At 36.9% G+C, this 8,543-nt stretch overlaps 1 non-coding gene across 1 annotated transcript; it reads right to left on the bottom strand.

Annotated features, from left to right (window-relative positions):
- Positions 1-7,668: 7,668 nt before the first annotated feature.
- LOC141645174 (small nucleolar RNA R71) lies at positions 7,669-7,775 on the bottom strand. The gene has a single exon (XR_012544760.1). It is a non-coding gene; the product is annotated as a small nucleolar RNA R71 (small nucleolar RNA).
- Between the last annotated feature and the right edge of the window lie 768 nt (positions 7,776-8,543).

The raw sequence follows: 8,543 nt of genomic DNA, 5'->3' as shown, positions 1-8,543 counted from the left end.
TCGACGAGTTTCTTCACGCGTTTCTCATTTATGTGTCCCATTCGACAATGCCATAGATAGGTCTGATCTTTGTCACCAACCTTTAATTTCTTATTATTCATGTGTAATATTTCTGTGGTTTGATCTAAGATGTAAATTCCATTCATGGAAACTGCTTTGACATAAATCATTTCATTAAAAGAGAAAATACAGCTATTATCCTTTATTGAAAATGCAAAACCGTCTTTAGCAAGTACGGAAACAGAAATAATGTTCTTAGACAAACTGGGTACATAGTAACAGTTATTTAAAAATAACTCAAAACCACTAGGGAGTTGGATTACATATGTTCCCTTCGAGACAGCAGCAACTCGTGCTCCATTCCCGACTCGCAGGTCCACATCACCTTTTTCAAGAGGTATGATGTTCTTTAGGCCCTGCAAATGATTACACAGATGAGAACCACAACCAGTATCAAGTACCCAAGTTCCGAAACTTGCATGGTTAATCTCAATCATATGAATATAAGATGACATACCAACAGAACGACGCGGCTGCTTTGATGTCCTCACGGTAAACGGGACAGTTCCTCCTCCAATGTCCAGTCTTGTGACAATGGTGGCACTCTATGTCACCGCCCTTGCTCTTTACCTTGCCCTGTGAGCCACTAGTCTCACCAGGCGCACTCTTACCGTTTCATGGCTTCTTAAACTTTGGCTTACCTACAGCTAGGTCGCCATGAGCCTTGCCCTTACCTTTACCTTTGTTGTAAATCGTGAGAACATCCTGCTTCACGCTCCCACTCAATTTCATATCCTTCTCGGTCTGTACGAGAATGGAGTGTAGCTCATGAGGACTCTTTTTCAAGTCATTCATGTAATAGTTCGCCCTGAAAAGGGCAAAACCATCGTGAAGAGAATGAAGCATTCGGTCAATGACAATGCTCTCACCGATTTTACAATTCAAAGCCTCCACTTCTCGACATTCTCAATCATGTGAAGAATGTGTGGGCTAACCGGTTGGCCCTTCTGGAGTTTCGCATCAAAGAAGCAACAGGTATGCTCATATGTAACGATTCTCGGTGCTTTTGAGAACTCGTTAGTGAGCGTGGTGAAAATCTTGTTTGCACCTTGGGCAATGAAGCGTCTCTGCAAATTGGTTTCCATTGCAAAGATGAGTACGTTCTTTATCGCACCCGCTTCCATAACGAAATCACTATAAGCGAGTGACTCGTTGACTCCTGCATTGGGGTATGGGTTTACCGGTATTGGCTCGATTAAGTACTTGAGCTTACCGTCAAGAATGGCACATTCCGTAGTGCCGCCTCCCGATCCGCAAAGTTGGACCCGTCGTTTTTCGGGCGTGTGAACCGATTCATCCGGTCCATGAATATTTTCACCAGACGCGCGCGATCAAGTATGGCACTAGACATTGGGATTTTGTTATTTCCAGCCATTTCGTTGTAACAGTATTATGAAAATAAACGTGTTCTACACTGCGAGAAGAAGAATAAAAATAATAAGCATGTGCATCGTTTTGATTTTAAGTCTAATGAACTAATGTCATAACGCGAAGACTCAATACATTTATACAATTGACCTCCCTCAAGAATTATATAAATGATCCCAAGACTCAATTCTCTGTAAATTGATAAGCTAACCTTTTAGCTAATTCTACCGTTAGAATTCTTGGTCGATAAATTTCTGTAAATTCTATCTTTAGTCCATCATAATCACGAGAAACTCTTCGGACTATGATGTTGAGGTAAACTAAGTCAACACAACTACTTACCCAACGTAGAAGGGGTCATATTATGCCTACCGACGAAGAAGGGATTCATAGTTGTTTGCCCTTATAAAGACTAATCTCAATTTCCGTTTTAGAGGAAGATCCCATCAACTTTATTTTAATTCATTTTTAAGTGAACTAATATCTAGCATGCGAGAATGAATAAACTAAGGTGATGGCTTAAAGACTGTGACATCTGCATGTCCATGAAAACTAACATACAACCTATATGAGTCAATTTTCATGCATTTTAGTAGTAGGTGGTTTGGTTTTAGGCGGAATATGATGCAAAAACTATCATGTGAATGAAAACAATAAGAATGAAAACGTAAAACAATAAAAGTCCTAGTGTGGCCTATCCTATCAAAATGAACAATAAATACAAGTTTGGAATCCATCCTTGGACCCGAGAAGCTTGTCTTGATGTTCCATCTTGATCCATGTAGCGGGAGTGAGCTTCATTCTCCATCTTTAGTCTTCTTTTGAAAAATACAATAAATAAAATTTACATAATAAACCTATTTATTACATTCTAATTTCAAAACCCAAAAACTAAAGAAAAATAAAGGAGATTCGAGATCTCATAATTACATTAAAAAATCATGTTTCCTTCATTACGAAAACATAATTTGACTAAGGCCACACTAAGTATTACAATTTACAACCGATTGCAAAATAAATACGTAAATAAAATTCATTCATTCGATTCATTCAACAAAATTAAAATGCATCAACTAAAAAAAATTAAACATACATGACACAATTCCTTAATTATGTTGATTAATTTATCCAAACCACCTATTTAAATCAAATTAAGTGACAATTCCTCAATTAATCACATTAATTTCATTCTTAATCCATATAAAACTTGTAATATGAATTCAATCCGTCAAAATTTTAAACTGCTTTAAAATAATTCGGTATATTTTAATTGTGAACCGTTTCACAATAACTAATTGGCCAAAATCAAAACAAAAACAAAATCCTTTTTTTTTTGTCTCGGCAAAAACAAAGAAAAACAAAACAAGCATGTTTCTTATTTTATACACGGTTTTATCTGTACAGTAACACGTGAACAGTAACAACAAAAAAAAAATTCGGATGCTTTTCAAAACGGCATAAACAAAACAACCGCAAAAAACTTTAATCGGTTTTTCTTAGAAAAATCGAGAAGAAAAAAAAACAGCAAATTTTTTTTTTTTTAATACTGTTCATCCGTGAACAGTACAGAAACAGCAAAAAAAAAATTCACGGTTTTAAATTAGGACCCTAATGCCTTTTTAATTTTAACTTAATCTGCATTAAATCAAACATGACGATTCCATTTATGTTTTAACTTAATCTGCATCAAATCAAACATCTACCAATTCTTCATATGATAATTTTAACTGATTAAAACAACATTATGAAAAATAAAAATGGAAATCTCGCATCAAAAAGAACAAACACCGGCTGCAAACATTTTTTTTTTCAATCGGCATTAACAAAAAAAACAGCCGTGCCCTAATTTTTTCGAAACCCTAAATGTTTACATACAATTTTTATGAAAATCATCAAAATTAAAATTCGTGGCCTTTGCTCTGATACCACTTGTGGGAAATAATCTGTATACTTCCCTTAAAATTGAAGGATTATAACGAATTTAATTAAGACGATCACTAGTCATAAATAAAATACATAAACAAAATAAAGGATTCAGAAATAACCTTCGGTCCTAGCAAATATGGCCTAAGAACAATATCAAAGTAGATATTCGCCTATCGGTTGCACCCAAGACGATATGAGATATGCCCATCTGATTATGCTAGAATCGATCTAAAATTTTCTGTAAAATTATGTTGTTTTCTGTTTTTTACTGATGAGAGGAGGCACAAAAATTGCTTAGGAAAAATTAGGTCAGAATGATAATCTCCCTCACTCCCTATATACCGTGTATAAGGAGTTAATTAGGGTAAATTATCTTCATTTAATTTTCGGCCCATTTGACCGAAATAAGGAGTATATTTCCTTATTTTCAGTTAATCCAAAAATGTATAAAATGTGTTAAATTGTCATCTAGTGAGGATCGAACCCATGACCTCTTGGTTTGTGTACCCTCACTATTACCACTATGGCACATTCAACTTGTTGATATTAAATATAACTGATTACATTTAATTACGAATTAACAGATTAATTCGTCCAAGCTAACATTACATACATTTAATTAAATATAACTTATTATATTCAATTTACGAATTGACAGTTAATTCGTCTCAACTAATATTATTTAATCTTCATTAAATAATTGTCTCATCAACACATTGACTAACTGTTTAGTCATATTAGGCATCAATGTGATCATATTCCTATAACCACATCTCTCAATTACATCCTATAGGTGTGACCTTTAGGGACCAGTTGATCACCACCATCTGTATGATAATAACGTCAAACTTTCTAGCAAGCCAACCGTTATTAGGTAAACGTTAATCAACCGATTAAATATACGAAGTATACCCTTGTGAACCTGTAAGAGATTTACAAATGTTATCACACTAATTTGTGGAGGACACAAGCTCCAACATTGTTTGGTTGTTCTTTGGTAAAGGTTTCAAGGTGAGATTGGGTGGATGTGCTAGCTTGGTTTAAAGTTGCCAAGTTGGATTTCCCAATCCTTGCTAAGGTCCTTCTTCTTAAAGCTCTAAAGAGCCTTTCCGGTTCCGGGTCACTAAGCAAAGGATTACCGTTTCCTCTAGGCACATACTTCAACAATAAGCAATAACACACTCACTCTACAAGAAAGAAGTAACTACTCAAACAAGCAAACAACAAGTAAAGACTAAGCCTAAGACTTTAACTAACTAAGCATTACCTAACGCCATCCCCGACAACGGCGCCATTTTGATAGTCGGATTTGTCGTCATTTCCGAATCAAAGTAATTTATAAAACCCAATTAAAAAGTAGTATTTAATCGGGGTCGGACACAAAGATGGCGGGGGTTAAATACTCGGTTTGCTTAAGTCTTTAGTTTAGTCAAACAAATGAAAGATTGATTTATTGTAAACTAAGATGCAACAAGGTATAAAATTAAACTAAATGAAATTGTTTCTAATTAATGAAGGAAAACTAAGGTCTTTGGGTTCACTTGGGTAAGTTGGGGAAAAGAAGATTGTTAACAAGAAATGAGTAATGATAAAGGCCTATGATTGATCCTAATTTCTTAGTCAATTAGAGCTAACCAACAAGCATTTACTTAGTAAGAAAAACTCGTCTCGACCATGCCATATAGGCCTTCCATTGGCTTTCGACCTAGGATAGACTAAACATGATAATGAAAGACTCAAACTCTCATTTAAGCAATCCATCAAACATTTCATAGGCATGGGAGTAAGGGTTTACAAACAAGCTTTCACTTAGTTTAGACAAACTCATCACAAACATGCATAAAGACTAGCATAGGCACCAAGATGGATCAAATATGTCTAATAAAGGCTACAACTTTCATTTAATCATCTCATTAAACACTTCTAAAACCATCCAATAGCATAATGCACCAAGATAAGTTAAACATACTAATGAAAGACTCAAACTTTCGTTCAAACATTTCATCGAGAACTTCATATGCACAAGAGTAAGACCAATTAATTACCCAATTCAAAAGGGTAACAACCCAAATTCACCCCCTTTAATCAGCCAAGATCCCCCATGACCTTAGATAAGACTACTCACACATACCTATAAGAGAGAAATTAAAAGATAAAGAAACAAGCATGGATAACACAATAAACATGGTTACTAATTGATACGTGCAATTTATATAGTCCTTTTTTGCCTCTTATTGCACGCATTTCCATGTCGTTTTCATAGTTTTGTATTGCAAAATGCCCCGAATAGGCTACTTTGGTTTGTTTCGTCTCATTTGCAGGAACTGACCTGAAAGTAGTAAAATCGTGCTTTATTCAGTCCTCTTAGAATGCATTTATGGAGATGGAGGATTTAGAGCGGAAGTGTTGTGCCTCGGGAAGCGTGAAGGAGTCCCGGAAGCTAACCAAGTGAAGAACACGAGCTGTTTCAGTAGCTGAGCACTCGATCGAAGACTTTGCCTAGTCTGTCTATTCGATCGAGTGGTTTTGGTGGTTCAAGATGGTCGATCGAGTCCCTGCTGAACTTGATCGAAGTGTGCTAATTTGGAGGTCCTTGATCGAAGGCTGTTTTTGTTTGATCGAAGGACTTGGCTGAGGATTTGCTCGATCGAGTGGATTGAAGATCCTCGATCGAGTAGGTTGCTGTTTTACACGGGATTTTAATTTCGTGTAACTTAATTAATATCTTAGTTTAGTTAATGAAAATCTTCCCTATATAAGGGAAGACGCAATTAGGTCAGGATTATCTTTTAATTACTCCTTTAATCTCAGAAACTTGAAGTAGACAATTTGCTCTTCCCTTTTTCCTTTGCTACGTTGAACTTGTTCTTATTGCCGGACTCACTTCTTTGTAATCTTTCTTTACTCTATATACTTAATCTAATCTCCTTTGCTCTTAATCTTTGTTCTTAATTTTTGTTTAATTTATTGTTGTTAATTTATGCAGTATCGTTCCTTTAATCATTCTATTATGTCTCTTACTAGTTTATTCATTGTTATTATTGTTTGTTTCATCAATATTATGAGTAGCTAAATCCCTTTATGTTAGGATTAGGGGAGCCATGGTAGTGAGTTAACGATGTTATGATTAGGTTAGATGATTGAATTATGAGAACTGTTTTATGACAATATAATTGTAATCGTTTAGTTGACTGCACACTTCTAAACTAGTTAAATTGGTTAAATTCAGACCTAGATCGAAAGATTGGAATAAATAGACCTGTTATAAACAGTAGACTACACTAATGAGGATGAAAGTTAAGTTAGTTGTATTCTAGGGCGGATAGCGGACCGAAAGGACCTTTCCCTTACCCTTCTCACATTAGATCGTCTGAGCTATTTATGACCGAGTTGATTAATTGCCATGGTGAACCGACTTCCTAGCATACTTCTCTTTATCTGATCACATCTTTAATTCTCATTGTTATCATTGCTCTTTTCTCTTGCCTTAATCTCTTCTTAGTTTAGAAATCAATTCAAAACGCCCATTGGTTACCTTGACAGACTTAGATTAGCAAATAGATATAATAGCCTCCCTGTGGAGATCGACCCTACTTCCACTAGCTTCTATTAGTTGTTTTAGGTATTTATTTTTGGTACTAGATGACAGGTATCAAATTTTGGCGCCGTTGCCGGGGAGGCAATTAGCCTATTTTTCTGCTTATTTTCGACAGTTCTTATTTATTTTCTCTAGTTTTGTTTATGCCCATGTCTAACAGGTCATAATTAGTATCAGCTGATCCTGAACCAGAGCGGAATTTTCGCTATAGACAATTATTGAAAAAGAATCGTCAAAATGAAGCCTTGAGTACTTTTGACCCCGATCTTGAACACTTTTTATTGGCAGAAGACCAGTCTTTTGAAGAAGATACTTCTATTTCTGCACCCAATTCTGTGAAGATGCCTAACATCGCGAGTCATTCTGAGCCTACAGCTGCTTCTATTCCTAAAGGTTTCAACCTTGTAATAGAGGATGGCAGTACATTCGACTTTCGGCCATCTTATATCAATTTGGTTGAAAGGAATATGTACCGAGGGGTAGCTGGTGAGGATCCGCGAAAGCACATTGAGGTTTTCACAGACTACTGTTCTACCATTCCCGCTACTAAGGGAGTGACACAGGACAAGATTAAGGAAGTTCTATTTCCTTTATCTCTGACTGATGGAGCCCGAGAGTGGCTCACTGACCTTGATAGGACTGCAGCTGGGATCACCAACTGGGAGACCCTGGCCCTAGCCTTCTATAAAAGGTACTTTCCTCCACAACGAACTAATCAGCTTAGAGAAAAGATTACAAGTTTCAAGCGAACACCAGATGAGAACTTGTACGAGGCGTGGGATCGGTTCAAGAAGCTTGTACGGTCCGTCCCTCATCACGGCTTCGATCAGTGGTTCTTGTGCAACCAATTCTATAATGGGTTGTATGACGACCACCGTGCTATTTTGGATGATGCATCGAATGGTCGGTTCTAAAAGAATATCGATGATGACAAGGGTTGGGGGATCATTGAGGAGATGGCTACCCATTGTGCTGAATATGGGAACCCAAGAGGAGGAATTAGAACCGTTTCTTCTGCTGATAGTGCAGTTGTGGCTCAGTTGGAAGCCATGAATGCCAGGTTTGACAAGTTGGAGTTGCAGAACGCGGGAGATCAACAGACGGTTCACTTGTTGACTAGACAAGAAACCGTCTCATGTGAGAGATGTAGAGGAGAAGACGGTCACACTGTTGTATATTGTCTAGCTGAGAAGGAGCAGGTTTTTGCCTTTCAACAATATAGGCAAGGTGGCTCCTATTACAACAATCAGAGTGGAGTCCATCCTAACTTGAGATGGACTAGTCAAAATGTATTGAATCCTAAACCTCCACCGAAACAACAAAAACAAGTCTATGTTCCACCTCATAAAGCTCAACAAGGCTTTCAAAAGCCTCTATCTTTCCCACCGCCGCAACAAGGTGCTTCTTCCAGTGGTATAAGTGATGTGGCTGAGTTAAAGTCGATGATTCAGTCATTGACAATCCAATTGCGGAAAAGTGACCAACAAAAATATGCATCAATAAAGTCACTTGAGTCACAAATAGCTCAACTAGCCACCAATCAAGCTTCGAGACAGCCGGGTCATTTACCGTCCCAACCTGATAAGAAACA

Source organism: Silene latifolia, chromosome 2 (assembly GCF_048544455.1).
Source record: "Silene latifolia isolate original U9 population chromosome 2, ASM4854445v1, whole genome shotgun sequence".
NCBI classification, from domain to species: domain Eukaryota; kingdom Viridiplantae; phylum Streptophyta; class Magnoliopsida; order Caryophyllales; family Caryophyllaceae; genus Silene; species Silene latifolia.
This window is presented reverse-complemented; position numbering and strand designations above follow the sequence as displayed.